At 38.6% G+C, this 19,558-nt stretch overlaps 1 protein-coding gene and 1 non-coding gene across 2 annotated transcripts in view; one reads left to right on the top strand and one right to left on the bottom strand.

Annotated features, from left to right (window-relative positions):
- CORIN (corin, serine peptidase) overlaps nucleotides 1-19,558 on the bottom strand; it is a 225,691-nt gene that overhangs the window by 118,354 nt on the left and 87,779 nt on the right. The window lies entirely within an intron of this gene.
- On the top strand, nucleotides 5,842-5,944 carry LOC132520147 (U6 spliceosomal RNA). Its single transcript, XR_009540507.1, has one exon. It is a non-coding gene; the product is annotated as a U6 spliceosomal RNA (small nuclear RNA).

Raw genomic sequence — 19,558 nt, 5'->3', positions numbered from 1 at the left:
ATACTAGCAAACAGAATCCAACAACACATTAAAAGGATCATACACCATGATCAAGTGGGATTTATCCGAGGGATGCAAGGATTCTTCAATACACGCAAATCAATCAATGTGATACAACATATTAACAAACTGAAGGAGAAAAACCATATGATCATCTCAATAGATGCAGAAAAAGCTTTTGACAAAATTCAACACCCATTTATGATAAAATCTCTCCAGAAAGTGGTCACAGTGGGAACCTACCTCAACATAATAAAGGCCATATATGACAAACCCACAGCAAACATCATTCTCAATGGTGAAAAACTGAAAGCATTTCCTCTAAGATCAGGAACAAGACAAGGATGTCCACTCTCACCACTATTATTCAACATAGTTTTGGAAGTCCTAGCCACTGCAATCAGAGAAGAAAAAGAAATAAAAGGAATACAAGTTGGAAAAGAAGAAGTAAAGAACTGTCACTGTTTGCAGATGATATGATACTCTACATAGAGAATCCTAAAGATGCCACCAGAAAACTACTAGAGCTAATCAATGAATTTGGTGAAGTTGTAGGATAAAAAATTAATGGACAGAAATCTCTTAAATTCCTATACACTAATGATGAAAAATCTGAAAGAGAAATTAAGGAAACACTCCCATTTACCACTGCAACAACAAAAAAATAAAATACCTAGGAATAAACCTACCTAGGGAGACAAAAGACCTGTATGCAGAAAACTATAAGACACTAATTAAAGAAATTAAAGATGATACAAACGGAGAGATATACCATGTTCTTGGATTGGAAGAATCAATATTGTGAAAATGACTCTACTACCCAAAGCAATCTACAGATTCCATGCAATCCCTATCAAATTACCAATGGCAATTTTTACAGAACTAGAACAAAAAATCTTAAAATTCGTATGAGGACACAAAAGACCCCGAATAGCCAAAGCAGTCTTGAGGTAAAAAAACGGAGCTGGAGGAATCAGGCTCCCTGAATTCAGACTATACTACAAAGCTACAGTAATCAAGACAATATGGTACTGGCACAAAAACAGAAATATAGATCAATGGAACAGGATAGAAAGCCCAGAGGTAAACCCATGCACCTATGGTCAACTAATCTATGACAAAGGAGGCAAGGATATACAATGGAGAAAAGACAGTCTCTCTTCAATAAGTGGTTCTGGAAAACTGGACAGCTACATGTAAAAGAATGAAATTAGAACACTCCTTAACACCATACAGAAAAATAAACTCAAGAGCTTCCCTGGTGGCGCAGTGGTTGAGAGTTCGCCTGCCGATGCAGGGGACATGGGTTCGTACCCCAGTCTGGGAGGATCCCACATGCCGCAGAGTGGCTGGGCCCATGAGCCATGGCTGCCGAGCCTGCGCGTCCAGAGCCTGTGCTCCGCAACAGGAGAGGCCACAACAGTGACAGGCCCATGTACCACAAAAAATAAATAAATAAATAATCTCAAAATAGATTAGAGACTTAAATGTAAGACCGGACACTATAAAACGCTTAGAGGAAAACATAGCAAGACATAAATCACAGCAAGATCTTTTTTGATCCACCTCCTAATGTAATGGAGTTAAAAACAAAAATAAACAAATGGGACCTAATGAAATTTCAAAGCTTTTGCACAGCAAAGGAAACCATAAACGAGATGAAACGAGATGAAAAGGCAACCCTCAGAATGGGAGAAAATAGTTGCAAATGAATCAATGGACAAAGGATTAATCTCCAATATATATAAACAGCTCATGCAGCTCAATATCAAAAAAACAAACAACCCAATCCAAAAATGGGCAGAAGATCTAAATAGGCATTTCTCCAAAGAAGACATACAGCTGGCCAAGAAGCACATGAAAAGCTGCTCAACATCACTAGTTATTAGAGAAATGCAAATCAAAATTACAATGAGGTATCACCTCACACCAGTTAGAATGGGTATCATCAGAAAATCTACAAACATCAAATGCTGGAAAGGGTGTGGAGAAAAGGGAACCCTCTTGCACTGTTGGTGGGAATGGTAACTGATACAGCCACTATGGAGAACAGTATGGAGGTTCCTTAAAAACTAAAAATAGAATTACCATATGATCCAGCAATCCCACTACTGGGCATATACCCATAGAAAACCATAATTCAAAAAGACACATGCACCCCAATGTTCATTGCAGCACTATTTACAATAGCCAGGTCAATAGCCTAAATGCCCATCGATAGCAGAATGGATAAAGAAGATGTGGTACATATATACAATGGAATATTACTCAGCCATAAAAAGGAACGAAATTGGGTCATTTGTTGATACGTGGATGGATCTAGAGACTGTCATACAGAATGAAGTAAGTCAGAAAGCAGAAAGAGAAAAACAAATATCGTATATTAACGCATATATGTGGAACCTAGAAAAATGGTACAGATGAACTGGTTTGCAGGGCAGAAATTGAGACACAGATGTAGAGAACAAACATATGGACACCAAGGGGGGAAAGCCGCGGGGGGTGGGGTGGTGGTGGTGGTGGGATGAATTGGGAGATTGGGATTGACATGTATACACTGATGTGTATAAAACTGATGACTAATAAGGACCTGCTGTATAAAAAAATAAATAAAATTCAAGAATTCAAAAAAACGAAAGAGAACTTCTGGGGTAATGGACATGTGTACTATCTTGACTGTGGTAATGATTTCACAGGCGTATATATACCTATGTCAACTGTATTAAATTGTATGATTTAAATAAGTATATATATACATATTTTAAAATATGATTTAAAACGTGTGTATTTATGGTTTGTCAACTTTGCCCCAATTAAAAAAAAAACCTAATGGAAAAGAATATGAAAAGGAATATGTATATGTATGTGTATAACTGAGTTACTTTGCTGTACAGCAGAAATTAATACAACATTGTAAATCAACTATACTTCAATAAAAAAACACTAAAATATAATCATATTTTCCCTTATTTTATCACTTATAAAACATAATAGCAGTCATAGTGATATTCGAGGAACATAAACATAAACTGAATAAAAAATAATACTTTGTGTCATAATTTAAGAAAAACTACATTATTAATGTGATTTTTCTGGCTCACTATTCTACAAATTCATTTACTAATTCATCAAAATGTATACTTTTAGCAACATTATTTTCAATCTATATAATGGAAGATGGTGTCAGTAGCTTGACAAAAAGGCAAGATTGCAAACAATTTTTGTTAACTTTTAATTTTGACAAGGATCTTTTTTCTGATGCAACTTTTCTTGTTGCTTTAAGGCTATTTTATAGGCTTGACAACACTGGGATATATTTCTGATAAATTATTTCGAAATACAAATTTTAGTATATCTAGAGCTGATGATTGTCATGGAGAAATTAATGAAAAGGTTTAACTCTTCATATGAATTAGTTCTAAGTCTGAATTTAATTTTAAATATAAACTTATACAATGGCATGTTAATGTTTCTTCTGATATTTCCTATAAATCGTGGAGATCACACCAGAACTCAAATGTGGCTTCAAAATTTGTGTACAATTCAAAATGTCTGTTTATATATTCTATAGCTGTATCATGAATTTTAAGGAAAATTTTCATTTTATGTTATCTTCCTCGTTAATAAGCGTTGCACCCAAAGATAGTGCACCTCATTAATAAGTGGTGCACATAAAAATAGTGGTTTTTCTCCATTGACAATGGTTAACTGTAACTTCTATTTCCAAACCTGTGGATATTTGTTTTGCAATGTTTCCCAAGGATTCTAAAATCTTTGAAGAATTCTAATAAGTCCTTGATAAGTGCTTTATTGCAGTGTTCATGCATGTGCTTTTATTGTGTAATAATTGACTAACAAAGTCTGTTGCCCAAGCACTGTCTGTCTCATGGTTCAGGTGGAGAGTTAATATTTGTGCAGATGCCACAGGGATAGGCCTCAGGGACAATCGACCAAGCTGGCTTCCCACATGTCCCCATGTGGAGCCCCTCTTTTTCCCCAGGGCCAAGCCCACCACTGCCACCCTCAAAACCTGCTTCTGTTGTTGCTTCTCCTGTTGTGGCACCATCACGGCCATCAATCTGGGCCCAGGTCCTGGCCTGGCCACCTTGGGGTCCTGTGGATTCCCAGACAGTCCTCAGGCACATGCTTTGGGCCACCAGGCCAATCGCTCAGCACCCACACCGCCTGACCATCAAGCCATTTGGTAGGTACCTGAGTGTGCACACCCTACCCACTCACACATCCCCACCGCTCACGTGCACGCTCCATTGTCCCATCAAACCCCACTTACACAAGTATAAAGATAAAGCTATTAATTTCAAGATGGTGACAGCAAAGCATTACACCAAGCCTGGAAGCCTTCTAAGCACCGGGCCCTGGGCCACGGCACGGATCGCCCGCCCAGCAAACCGGCCCTGCCTCTGCCTTTCAAAGCAAACAGAAAGGCAGGGAGGGTGAGATGGGGATGAAAACCTCTGACAAGTCCTTCTGAGAAGTTACAGGAGCAGGGGTTCCAGCATCCCACTAGGTCACTGTATTCTTTCTCTGCCCACATCTCTTCTGCCATACCCACCAAATTCCATCCTGTTGGCATCACTGTCTAGACATGGGAACCACCACTGTGATACGGCAGGGACTGCTGGCTGTCCATCCTAATGTGCTCTCCATCTCTTTCATAGTAATGGAGTTTAAGGTGGACCCAAGATTGCCCATATCACTAAGTTCTCCACAACAGAATATAAGCAGATTCTTCTTCTACTTGGCCTGCTTTAAAAGGGACTTGCTGCCATGTACTTCCTCTGTTTGCCCTCCCACAAGCTGGAGCACAGATACAGGGCTCAGCCAGCTTCAATCACTTAGACAAGGAACCTGGTCTAGGGATTGGTGAAGCAAAAAATGGATGGAACCCACATCTTTAGATGACTTCATAGGGCAAGCCTGACTTGGCAAACTGGAAAATTCATCTTGGATCTATCGCTTAACAGAGAAATTAAATGTTATTTTCTTTAAGCCACTGTATTTCAGGATCTCTTCTATTACAGCAGGTTAATTATTCTGTAACTAATATGAATAGTTTGAATCTGGAGAGGTTTCATTCCCATTGTTCATCTGTCCATAAGGAAGATCTGAGAATAAAAAGGTATGAAAGTTAGGATCCGAGGAAGAAGCTGGGTCCACCACATCCCACTGAGGACTGTGGATGTACCTTTGGACAGAGACATTGATTTACACATATCAACTATGAATCTAATAGGCGTCAGTAACAGCCTAGAGATGTACTCACAACACTGCTTCTATGAGAAAATATCTGTCATGTTTGAAATAACTAATTTGCAAATATATCTTTGAAATACAGCCCAGTCATTCACTGAAGGATGCCTGTAATTCTGCACCTACCTTACAGAATTGTAGTAAAGATTTGACATAATACATGCAAACCATTAGGCACAGTATCTGACACCAAGCAAGCTTTTGATACATTTAATTTCTTTGTTATCACTGACACTATTAAAGTGACATCATAATATAGGCAGCCAAACGAAGAAGGAAGTACTTTAAGGACATCTTGTGCCTCAGGCCCGTGGTGTCAGTGGGCAACAACCCTCCCTCCTCTGACATCCCCCCTGAGGTATGAGGGATAACTTAGTTAAAACATTCCCAATTCTCTTAGATTACAAAAGTAGTTCTAGTAGGTTTTTCCAGAAATAAACTGCATAAAATATTACCTCAAAAAATGTGTGAGCTGTTAAAACATTCCCCAAAATAGACCATTAGAAGTGATGGGTTAGAGAATCAACATAGAAGGAAATGTCTCTGCATCAGAAAGAAGAAACCAAAGGCTTGCTTTGGCAGCACATATACTAAAATCGGAATGATACAGAGAAGATTAGCATGGCCCCTGCACAAGGCTGACATGCAAATTCGTGAAGTCTTCCATATTTTCTGGAATATTACTCAGCCATAAAAAAGAATGAAATAATGCCATTTACAGCAACAGGGATGGACTTACAGATTATCATACTAAGTGAAGTAACTCAGAGAAAGGCAAATATCATATGACATCACTTATATGTGGAATCAAAAAAAAATGATACAAATGAACTTACATACAAAACAGAAATAGACCCACAGACATAGAAAACAAACTTATGATTACCAAAGGGGAAAGGGGGGGAGGGATAAATTAAGAGTTTGGGGTTAACGTATACACACTACTATATATAAAATAGATAACCAACAAGGACCTACTGTATAGCACAGGGAACTATACTCAATATTTTATAATAACCTATAGGGGAAAAGAATCTGAAAAAGAAAAAATATATATATATACATAAAATATATAACTGAACCACTGTGCTGTACACCTGAAACTAATGCAACACTGTAAATAAGCTATACTTCAATTAAAAAAATTAAATTTAAATTAAAAAAAAGAAAGACGAAACCAAGAATTGAGTTCAAGAGAGAAACATGAAAGCCACCAAATCCACTCCTCTCAACCCTACAAGAGCCTGGAAGTAGAATAAATAAGTTTACCTTCTGCGAGATTTAACTTTACAATCGATAATACACGATGGATCAGGGCAAGCTGGCTTTTTAAAACTCAAGAAGAAAACGGGCTTCTACTTGGAAAAAACTTTTTTTAAATAAAAGGAAAACAATAAAACCTTGAAAGCTATAGGGAATAGAAAGAGATAATGGAAAATCCTGAGCCTTAATTAGGTGTGGAGAAAAACTGGTAATACATGAAACTGCAAAGGTAGACTTTTAATTACTTATCTCTAGAGCACGGTTTTCAGAGAGTGAACAATGAATAAGACAATAACAGGGGCTTCCCTGGTGGTGCAGTGGTTGAGAGTCCGCCTGCCGATGCAGGGGACATGGGTTCATGCCCCGGTCCGGGAGGATCCCACATGCCGCGGAGCGGCTGGGCCCGTGAGCCATGGCCGCTGAGCCTGCGCGTCCGGAGCCTGTGCTCCGCAACGGGAGAGGCCACAACAGTGAGAGGCCCAAGTACAGCAAAATAAATAAATAAATAAATAAAAAAAATTAAAAAAAGACAATAACAAAGACCAGAAAAAGGAGGCAAAATAGGTGAATACCTGCAGAAAGATTTCTTAATCTGGACTGGGCAGTATTTTATTTGTTCAGCATTTTTAAGGAAGGAAATATTCCACATAGAGAAAACTTCAAATAGCTAAAGCGTATCTCTTTAAGATTCCTAACATCTTTCATAATTTTATTAAAGCTCAGTGAAATAGAACACTTGTTCTCCACCTTCTTAAATGGAGAGTGCTAATTTTTAACATTTCTTTGTTGCCCCAAGGTCTTTACAATGAGCAGCAAAAATTTCTCAGTGCCAGAGGAAAGTTCCTCAGGGCGGGGGAGGGGGGGAGTATTGGTCCCTCTGCTAAGCTGCCTAAGAGTGCTGCCTGCTTTAGGCTCTTGCCCCTTGGAATGTATCATCCTTCCCCATTATATACAGGCTCAGTGGTCACTATCTCTACTGGTGTAGAGATACCTGCACCAGTAGTTCTATCCACCTCCATTTCCAATTTGTTTGCCATTAATTATAGATCTGGGAAACAAACAAACAAACAAAAGCCAGTTTTTAGATTTGTTTTCAAAGTAAAAATGAACATGCTATGAAAGAGGACCTTGGGAAATATTTTTAATGGCAGAGTGAACAGCTATTTCATTGTTCATCTTTTTTGTATTTTTACTTTTTAATCATTGGTTGTGTTCTGATTAATTTAGGTGGCAACCTCTGGATAAGTAAGGTGCTACCATATATTCAAATAACTGAATTCAAATTAGAGGCAGCACAGGAAAAGAGATAATATTGCTGCAGTGGAAAGAGCATGGAGCTCTACCATTAGAACTGGGTTCCAGTCCCAGCTCTGCCTCTAATCAGAAGCATGAACACTCATACGCACCATAGAGAGGTATTCTGAAGACTAAAAAGGATAAAGTGCCTGCCTCCATACCTGGCACATATAGAGCTCATACAGGCAAGCTAGATTATTATTTTAAAATCATTGAACATGTACGGAAATTTGGATGTGTGTCTTATATGCTCAAGAGGGATTATGAGAAACCCAAAATTCAATCTGTAAGAAAAGAATCAACTTTAAATTATTTTAGGTAAAATAGAGTTAATTAAGTTTCTGGAATTTTAAAGCTGGAAGAGACTGGCAAACCTACAGTCCTGCCTCTCCATTCTAAAGATGAGGAAACTTGACTTGGCCAAGGTCATAGAGCGAATTAGAATGTAAAGGGCAGGACTGGAACCCAGGTTTTCTAATGTCTAATCCAAGGCTCTAAAGCAAATATGAATTAATCTAGAACAGAAGTTGGCAAACTTTTTCTACAAAGGGCCAGATAGTAAATTGTTTAGGCTTTGCAATGCATACAGTCTCTGTTGCAGTTGTTTAACTATGCCATTGTAGAGCAAAAGCAGTCATAGATAACATACAAATGAAAGGGCATGGATGTGTTTCAATAAAACTTTATTTACAAAATAGGCTGCAGGCTGTATCTGGCTCATGGGCTGCAGTTTGCTGATCCTGATCTGGAACAAGTTGACAGACCCTTTAGATAAAGGAAAATGAAGGGTATAATTTCAAATCAACAAATCTATAGTCAATACAGTAAAAAACTGGAAGACAATAAGAGAACTCTTATTGATTTTATACACATATGTGTGTGTATATGTATATATACTCACACATATATGTTGCTATTGTGACTAATATTTCATTTTATTTTATTTTTTGGCTATGCCACACGGCATGCAGGATCTTAGTTCCCCAACCAGGGATCGAACCTGTGCCCCCAGTGGTGGAAGCTTGGAGTCTTAACCACTGGACCACCAGGGAAGTCCCTGTGACTAATGTTTTAAGATGATGTCTGATAAGGATCAATTCTGGCCTTAAGATCATTATATTCTTTAGTAGTAATTGAGATAATGCAAGAAAGAAACTCTAAGAAAACAGGAGGACTCTCAAAGAATGGGAATTTTAAATGATCTTGGCTAAATAAGATCTGTGAAGAGAACTAAAATAGTAGTAAACATTAAATAATATAATTTATTTCAGTTAGAATAACTAAAACACAAAACACTAGGAGAAAAAGCAAAGTACTCTAACCTGCAGAAATAAATAAATATTGCCATCAAAATCTACTGATTGCCACAAACTGAAAACACATCACCATCTCACCAAGGGAACATCCTTGATATCAGAATCAAAGAGTATGATTATGGAAAGAGGAATAATCTACCAGAAACAAGAACACACCTAAAGTGTATTTGGCCTTGTGTGAGGACCACCTGGTAATCCTGGTTCCATGATCACAATTTTCACAATATTCTTGAGACACGTAGAGAGAGATCTCATGGAAGAAGGTGCCCAAACACCTTTTCTTCTGCATTAAGGGCTAATGCAAAAAGTGCTGCAATATAAGGCAGGGACAAATGTCCTGTTCCTAAGAAGTAGGACAGATTAGAATAGGTTTGCAAAGGAATATTGTTCAAGCTTCCTCTAGGGAGCCTTTGAGTGTAGTCTGAACTCTACATCTGTTTGGCTTAAGGTATCCTCCCTGAAGAGAAAGGAAAGAAGTAGAAGACTTTTCAACATCTGAATTTTAAGGGAGTTATTCAAATTGTCATTTGACATACTCAACTGAACTAAATGTAGTATTTTCCCTAATGTTTATGTAACTCCCTACTAGTAAATTGGTTGTTTAAAAAGCACATCTCCCCCTGGAGGCACCAAAGGGTAACCCAATGATATACGGCGAGAATGAGGTTCATTACATCGTGCCAACTTGCTCCCAACATCTGTTCAGTTTACACAATGACTCATTCACAGTACTCAGCACTTAGTGCAAACAACTGTGATCCTCCAATATTTGATTTGTCCTTGGGCTTTCACACACCTAGACTTTGGTTTCACTGCACGATTTTGGAAGAAGAAAGGCATAAAACGAAGCTATACCAATAAACAAGAGATTGACTTGTAACTATGAAAGTTTTAGGTATCCAACTTCTGCAACTCAAAAGGATCTGAGTCAACAGGATGATGCTAGCCAAAAAGTATTTAAACACCTTTGCTCTCTGTCAGAAACAGAGTTAGAGCAGTTGCCTGAGTATCGTAATCCAGTGTCACTTCCTATACCTTTTTCTTTATATAGCAAGGAAAATATTTAACATCTATAAAGGATCACAATCCAAGCAAAGTTAAATCACAGAGAATAGTGTTTTTCATATATATGTATTGTATATATATATGAATGTATATGTATAGTCCTTTTTCTACTCATATGTTCACTTGCAATGCAGTAATAATTTATAGCTAAATAGAGCTATGAGAAAAGCTTCAGTATCTTATTTCTGTGCATCAGTTTAAAAAAAAGACGGCTTCAATTATCACACAAAAATGTTGATGTTTTACAAATATTACTAAAAGTAAATGAAAATAGGCCACTTTCACACTTGTTAAAGATAAAATAACTGAAAGAATAATGTTGGAAAAAATAGAGAATATATTCTCTACAATGCACTGTAGAGAAATACCTATTATCTGTAACTGATGTAATAAACAAAATTCCTGTAGAAATAATACTATCAACACCACAACTAAAGCAAATTTTCAAAAAAAATAAATTGACAAGACCAAAAAGATGCCCACCCCTAGAAGAAAAGTTATGTTTGGCTTGCTTAAAGGAAAAGTAACATTTTGTGTCGAAACTCAGAAATCCCAGAACCAAGGATCTTTCTCATTTATTTTCCATTGTAACGTCCTTCAAGGTTTCTCACAGCAGCAACAATGGCTCTAATCGACGACTCAGGCATGCAAAACCGATACATATTCAGTTTTACCAGCTGGTAAAAAATGTGTTTTCTCACCCACAGCTTTGACCAGGTCACCCCACCCCGCCAGTGGCCTCACTATTGTTCTCCTTATCAAGGGCAGACTCCTCATTCCCGACTTCAAAGGCCCCCTCCAGTTTTCCCAGCTTTCATTTCCTCTTTAACCAGTCTGTATTCTTCCAGCCAAGAAATCCCTGCATTCCGTCCTTTCATTCACTGGCCCCCAATCTTCATCCATACTCTCTCACACTTCCAAGCAGGCTCAGATCGCTTTCCACAACTTATTTCTTCCCTTCAGATGAAACCTAAAAATTAAACTTGTTAGATGACCAGCTGCTTTTGTTTCCTTGTTTTTATTTTGAAATCAGATGGCATGTGCTCTGTACAAAAGAGACTGGGACCGGCACCCCAATTACAAATTTCTCGAGTATTTCAGTCATTCATGTTCAATCTATTAGACCTATTATATGAGGCATGACACAGAATAAAAAACAAAGCATTTGCATCACATTTAAATATAGGAAAAGAGAGACATTCTATTACATTTTATGACTGCTGGTTGTAGGAATTTCAGTTGATATCTTTTGGGGGACCATGCCAGGACCGGAAGAAACTGGGAAGGCTTAGTTCTAGATAGGAGAAGAACAAAGGCACAGACAGCCCCATATCACACCATGAGAGTGATAAACCGGCAGCAAGCAGAGAAGGAACAGACACAGGACAGGGGAGAGGGAATCTGGCTGCAAATGAGCACAGTATTCCAAGTAGGAATAAAAACAGACCAGAGTTCAGCCAGGCAGAACGGCCTCAGGGCATCTGACTTGGCACCAAAAGCCAAAATGGACACAAAATATTAGTGACACAAATCACTAGCTCGTTAGACTTAGCTTCTGCAAGTCCATTCCCTTTCCTGCAATAAACGTCGCTGTCAGCTTGCATGTCTTGTTGTTCATAATACTAATCCTAACGAGACTCCCAGTTGCAATGCAAAAGGCTGGATTAATTCTGTGCCCTTAAATTACTTTCTTCATTGCTAAGAGCACCTTCATTCATTCTCTCATTCAAAAACGTACTCAGTGTCGAGGTTATTTTGTCAGGAAATATCCTGAAATGATGAGCTTCAGTGTCCTTGTCTGTAAGATAATAGTATATACCCAGTACGTTGTGGAGAAAATTAAATGAGACAGTGATAAAAAGCACTTAACACAGTAACCGGCACCCAGCAGACACGCAATAAGTTAGCTATTATGATTGCTGTTGTTGTTGTTGTTGTTATTATTATTACTGTAAGACTCTTGTTTTTAACAGATGACAGTTGTCACTGTAACCTGAGCCATAAGCCAATAAAATCTATTTTTTAAACCAATGTTTATTTACACACATTTTCTATCTTGCTATAGAATACAATGAATCATGTTTTTTATAAAGAATTTTCCAGAGTCCCAGTGGGACTCCATTCCAATTCTCTTGCAGCTAGTAGGGCACCAACCTGCTTCCTAATCAACTAGGGAAAAGACAAGAGCAAGGAAAGAGAAGAACTAAAGTAGAAGATTTAGCATTCCTTAGCCTGTATTATAGTTAAAAGGTGAAAGATGTCAAAAATAAAATAAAATAAAATAAAATGAGAGGTGAGTCGAGCCATTTCTCACAACTCTTGTGGGTCTCAGAGGAGGGCAGATGTCATCAAAACTGCTTTTGCAATTTGCCCTTTAAATGTCCTGAAGTTCGTCCCCTTTCCTTTTGTGTCCTTCCCTTGTACTTCGTGTTCATCCTCCATAAGCTCATTCCCCTTCTTTGATTTCAGCCCAACATATACACTAGTAACTCCCAAGCTCTTTGTTCCCCCAGCTCAAGCCCTCTCTCCTGGTACCTACACCCAATGAATGACGTAACAAGGGAATTCACAAGTCCAAATGGTTCTTTCTCCCAAACTAGCCTCTTCCCTGTAGCCTCTACTTTGACAAGTGGTACAAACACCACCTCTTCCCAACCAAACACTTGCTTGGTATCATTCCTTCTGCCTTTTCCTCTCCCCAGCGGGTCACCAAATCTCTAATGTGTGAGTCCTTCGGAACAGGGACTTTGTCAGTCATGTTCACTCCTGAATCCCCAGCACCAGAAACAATCCCAGCACATACTAGGCGCTCCATGCCCCTTTGCTGATGCATGAATGGCGCATAATTGCAGCTCCATAACTGCTGAAAGCAGGCATGAACGCATGTCTTCAAGCTGAGGTCCCAGAAAACAAGATGAACGTAAAAATAATTCCCCTTTTCTTAAATTTCTCTAGTAATTTGTTCTTCTAAACGAGGCTATTAAATCATATAAAACAATTGGTTTTCTATCAGAATAACCAAATAGTATTTGTTTTGTTACAACGTTCAAATGTTAATCTCCTGGCTGTTGAGTTTCACAGTTACGCAAGAAGCTTTCCAGACTTCAGATTTTATCCTATAAAAATCTGTAAAAATACTCTTTTCAAAAGTTATACTTAGCAGGGAGTCTTCTGAAATACAAATCGGGAAAATTGGAAACAGCTTAGCAACCCCAAAGAATAATATTTCAGATTAGTGTATGGAGTAAAAAGCCAGGTCCTGTGGGACCACTGGCTGGATGTACGAAGCAATTTCAGAAAACATTAACTCTTTCAGACCTTCTATATGCTATTTAGTGGACAGAAGTAACTTGTGAAGGACTCTCAAGATTTTTGAGCGATCAGCCTTACATTTCATCTAGAACCTTCTGTCCTTTGCATTGAGTTGATTTTAGTGAACTAGGGTCCTAAAGTACAGGTGTTGTTTTCTTGCTAAGACGTGTGTGGCCTTACATCTTACTTCATATCAAATCCCCAGTCAATTCACCTTGCAAGGCTTTGCTTCAAAAAAACAGCAAAAATGTGCTATAAACAACAGAAATAAAGGCCCATACCTTCATGTCTGCCCCTGTACTTGACTGGCGGAATAAAAGACTTCATGAAATAAAAATATTTCGAGGCTCATTTATTTTTATCTAGACCAGGCAGATCTGAACACTATATGTTTTCTTTAATTAGAAGACTGCCGGCAGGCAGACTTATTTTCAGTACAGAGTCTTTGCCTGAATTAAGCTATACATTCCTGACATCTTGTCCAAGGAGACTGAGAGCAAAACACTAAACTCCTCCTTACCAGGTCAATATCAGCAGTTCTAAACTAAACAGCCACTTTTTGTCCTGTGTTGAGATTTATCTGAAACGCCAATCGTGAAAAAAAAAAATAGGAACACTGCCATGAAGAAGAGAAGAGAGAGAAGCTGATGGGGCACGTGCAGGTAACCACTGCATACCTAATCACAAATTATAAGGTTAAGGAACAGTATCTGCTTTATATATGCAATTGTGCGCTTTAAACATATACATGTACGTATACATAAAAATGTCCCTACACAATATGCACTTTTTTTATAAAATAAACCTTTTCCTTCTTTTGTGGGCCTAATGCTATATAGGTCTAATCTTTAATCTACTCTAAGTGCCTGCAAGGAATGATTTTTAAATAAGTAGTCTCTGCACACAGCACTACCATTCTGTGCTCATTTTGAATGCTATTAAGTTAAATGCACGTAGAAATGCTCTTTTCTCCTCTTAAAATGGGTGCGCTATGTTTTATAACAGGGCCATCCTAGGTCCTTGGACTCTTAACAGGCCTACATTCAAACAGGTTCAAATCACAGCTTTGCAGAGCCCTGCCTCTATAATCCTGAGCGAGTTATTTCACCTCTCTAAGCATCAGCTCTCTCATCTACAAAACTGGGTTGCTTAAGCAACAAGTATTTATTTCTCATGGTTCTGGAAGCCCAAGATCAGGGTGCCAGCAGGGTGAGGTTGGCCCCTGACCCTGGCCTTCCTTGGTGTATGCGCACAGAGAGAGCAAGCTCTGGGCTCCTTTTTTTTTTTTGGCGGTACGCGGGCCTCTCACTGCCGTGGCCCCTCCCGCTGCGGAGCACAGGCTCCGGACGAGCAGCCCCAGCGGCCACGGCTCACGGGCCCAGCCGCTCCGCAGCGCATAGCATCTTCCCGGACCGAGGCATGAACCCACGTCCCCTGCATCGGCAGGCGGACTCTCAACCACTGCGCCACCAGGGAAGCCCTGGGCTCTTTTCTTAAAAGGACACTCTTGCTTCTCTTTAGGGTTTGCTACATTTCTCTAAGCACTAATAAATAATATTTGTTTCTTTTTTCCTTTTCTTTAAAAAAAAAATGCTAATCCCATCGCGGGATCCACCCTCACAACCTCATCTAAACCTCATTACCTCCCAAAGTCCCCACCTCCTAACACCATTCCATTGGGAGTTACTTTCAAGATTTGAATTGGGGGGCTCCCAATTCAATTCATCCCTTTCATGATGTCCTTTTTTTCAATTGATGGGAAAAACAAAAACAAAAACAAAAACCATGTCTCTTATCCATTCCAAACTCGCTCTGGTATATAATTCTGAAGTGTGAAACATCTGGAGTTCCAAACAGACAGATAATTCAAAATACCTTCCGTTTAGCTATCTTGCATCCTCATCCCCCAAAAGTTAGAGAATATATTGTTCCTAAGGGAGACCCCTTGAAGGGCAAAGTTAAAAGATCAAAGAGAAGAAACATTGAAGGCAAGGGCGCTCATTTCCTTCAGGCAGCAAACTTGTGTCGAGGCACTGAATTTTGTGTCTGTCTGCCTACCTAAATATGTATCTTAAAATTAAAAGTAAAGGGCTTCCCTGGTGGCACAGTGGTTGAGAGTCCACCTGCCGATGCAGGGGACATGGGTTCATGCCCCGGTCCGGGAAGATCCCACATGCCGTGGAGCGGCTGGGCCCGTGAGCCATGGCCGCTGGGCCTGCGCATCCGGAGCCTGTGCTCCACAACGGGAGAGGCCATGACAGTGAGAGGCCCGCATACCAAAAAAAAAAAAAAAAAAAATTAAAAGTAAAAAGTGAGATTCTAGCTCCAGTTAAGATGGAATAAGAATATTCCACCTTATCTCCCCCTCTGATTATAACTGAGAATTGTGAACAAAACACATAAAGCAACTATCTATGGTATCTAAAAACAAAGGAATAGCAGGCAGACTGAGAAGGGAAATCAAGACTTAAAATAGACTAATACAAATATCGAATCATTACATTGTATACTTGAAACTAATACAACGTTATATGTCAATTATACTTCAATTAATAAAAAAGACTAATAAGGAAATGAGTTTTCTAGTGTTTTCCTTTTTTCACCCATATTTCACAACACAGAACCAAGGCAGCAAAATTATGGAACTGTGCAGCAGGCATGACCAAGAGAAACTCTCTCACTGGTCAGAGAAATGGGAGGAAGAGGCCCTGCCAAACAGAGAGGGGGTGGAAGTCTCCGGAGGTGTCTTCTCTCTTGACCCTCCTCTGGAGGGAGTTCCCAGTGTTACAGCAGGCAGGTAGCTAGATATGAGCAGAGAAAGGCGGGCACAGGCCGGGTGGCAGGAAACCATGCATCTTGTAAACAGCGGGGATCCATAGGAGGACACAGAAAAGCAGGAACTTCCAGACTGTCAGAAAATGACACATTTTGGGGTGAGAAGTGTCCTGGAGGCAGACAAAGAAAGGTGGGGCAAGGCAGGAATCTCCTGCATCCCGAACATAACCTGTTGTTCATTATGCTCTCATTACAATAAAATTAGCCTTGCAGATAAGAAGTACCCATCATGCACCAATGCCATGACCCTTCCAATAAAAGCTAAATAAGGACACAAATCCCTCCTCCCCTTGGGAAGGTGGAGCTGGGATCAAAATCAAGGAATACGACCCCAAACCCCTCTTTCCCCGATGAATATTCCGCCCCTTCATTTGTGTGCCCTTCATAACCGTCTTGCCAAAGAAACCCAGTGTAGCTACTCACCTGTCTGCCCTCTCTCCCTCTGAGAGTGTATTCTTGCTTAAATAAATTGATCTTCCTGTCTCGTTTCTGAATTCTTTCTGTGATGAGACAAGAACCTTACTTTTACCGGGAACACCAGTCCTAAAGCTGTACTCCTGCAACAGGGAGGGCAGCAGGACCCTAGGTTGCCTATTTGCCCCAGAGGTGGTTGTGACAGTACAAGGATACTGAAACTACAGCTTTTTTGGATGAAGGACCAGGAGGAAGGGTCCCTGGGAGCCAGGGAGTTTCAGGGAGATCACAAAGAGAAGGAAGTTTGAGGAGAAGATCTGATGGAGCTGTGTATGAAGTCCTGAGCATATTCCCCAGGAATGCATCCATGAAAATGAATTGAAATATAATTCCAAAGGCTTTGAGAAGTGAACTAGAATGTAGGCCATGGCCCAGGTACCAGACTGGTCCACGGGAGGCACACACGTGGGAAGGATCAAAACAGTACTAAAAATCTTTGAAAATGAAACTGACATTGGAACAGAAGCCCACAGAAGGTATAATGGGAATTATTACCTAAATCCAAATGGGTCAACTGACTATGAAACAAAAAAACACAAACAAAAATCAACATTCTCCAGAGAATTTTAACAGAGCCCAGAATCTCATAATACTGTATATTCAAAATGCCGAGTTTGTAATCCAAAATTAGTTGACAAACGAAAAAGCAGGACATTCTCAGTACCCACAAGTGAAAATATAAGCACCAACCCTGAGATGATGCAGATGTTGGAATTACTTGACAAAGGCTTTAAAGCAGCTATTATACACATGCTCCATGAAGTAATGGTCAACTGGTTTGAAAAGAGTGGAAGGACAGAAGTTCTCAGTGAAGAAATAGCAGCTACAAGAATCAAGTAGAAATTTTAGAACTAAAAAATAACTTTTTTAAGAGCCACAGAATGGCAGAATGGAGATGACAATAGAAGAGTCAGTGAACTTGAATATAGATTAACAGAGATTATCCAACCTGAATGAGAGAGAAGAAAGATTGAAAAAAACAATGAACATAAATTCAGGGACCTGTTGGGTACCATAAAAAGATCTAACACTGACGTCATTAAAATCCAAGAAGGAAAAGAGAAACATTTGTACAGAAAAGAAAACTGAAAAATAAATTACTAAAACTTCCTAAATCTAGTGAAAGATGTAAATTTAGGCTTCAGAAGCTCAGAAGGCCCAAACAGAATAAACTCAAGGAAAATAATACCTAGGCACAAAATAATAAACGAAGTGGGGTTTATCCTGGGAAGCAAGGTTATTTCAACATCCAAAAAATAATAATGTAATCACCTTGTTAACAAACTAAAGAAAAACCACATGATCAAAATAATAAACTCAGAAAAAGCATTTGATAAAATTCAATGTCTTTCATGATAAAAACTCTCAGGTAACCAAGAATAGAGTTTAAGGGCCCACCTGATTATGTCAGCCCTACCATGGATACTCTACCTTTCTTAAAGTCAACTGTGACATATAACCTAATCATAGAAGTGACTATCCCATCATATTCACAGTTCATACCCACATTCAAAGGTAGGGAGACTATACAAGTGTAGTGAGTACACAGGGTATTGGAGGCTATCTTATAATTCTGTCTACCATAACAAGCAATGAACAATAGGAAACCAATATTCTAAAAACAATACCTTTTACAATAGCTCTAAAAGTATCCAGCAAAATATGTACAAGATCTATATAATGAAAATGTTTAAAAGAGAATCAAGGAAGACCTAATAAATGGAGAGATAAAGCAAGTTCATGGTTTGAAAGATTCAATATGATTAAGCTATCAAATTGACATCTTCCTAAATTGATCTATAGCTTTAATACAATTCCAATCAAATCACTGCAGGATTTTTTTTGACAAGCTGATTCTTCAATTTATATAGAAAGACAAAGCACTAGAACTGAAAAATAAATTTTGAGCAAGAACACAGTTGAAAAATTCACACCACGAAGATGTTAAGACTTATTATAAAACTATAATAGTCAAGACAGCATGGTTTTAGGTAAAGAATAGACGCAGATGAATAGAACAGAATAAAGAGTCCAGAAAAAGACCCACATGAATATGGTCAATTAACTTGACAAAGTGCAAAAGCAATTTAATGGGGGAAAGGATACTCTTTTCAATAAATACTCCTAGAAAAATTGGATATCGATTTGCAAAAAGAAAACACCACTTGACCTGTACTTCATACTTTATGCAAAAATTTAACCCACCATAGTTCATAATAAACTGAAAAGTATAAAAGTTTCAGGAGAAACTATAGCAGAAAATCTCATTCACATAAGTAAGGCAAAGAGTTCTTATATTATACAAAAGCATGTAACATACAAAAAAGACTGATAAATTAGGCTTCATTGAAATAAAAATGTTTGCTCAGTGAAAGACAACGTGAAGAGAATGAAAAGACAGGTATAGGCTGGGAGAAAATATTTCCAAATCACATAGTCAATAAAAGACTTGCACCCATAATATATAAAGAACTCTCAAAATTCAATAATAAGAAATACAACCCAAGAAAAAAATGAGCATAGGATATGAATGGACACTTCACTGAAGAAGACATACCAATGGAAAATAAGCATATTAAAAGGTATGCATTCACTAGTCATTAAAGAAATACAAATTAAAACCACAGTGAGATAACTCTACATACCTATTAGAATGGCTAACACAAAATAACAATAAAAATCAACCTGACAATACCAAGCACTGGTGAGATTGTAGAGCAACTGGA

The sequence above is a fragment of the Lagenorhynchus albirostris genome, chromosome 4, assembly GCF_949774975.1.
Source record: "Lagenorhynchus albirostris chromosome 4, mLagAlb1.1, whole genome shotgun sequence".
Classification (NCBI taxonomy): Eukaryota; Metazoa; Chordata; class Mammalia; order Artiodactyla; family Delphinidae; genus Lagenorhynchus; species Lagenorhynchus albirostris.
Note: the sequence above shows the minus strand (reverse complement) of the source record. Positions and strands in the feature narration are given on the sequence as shown.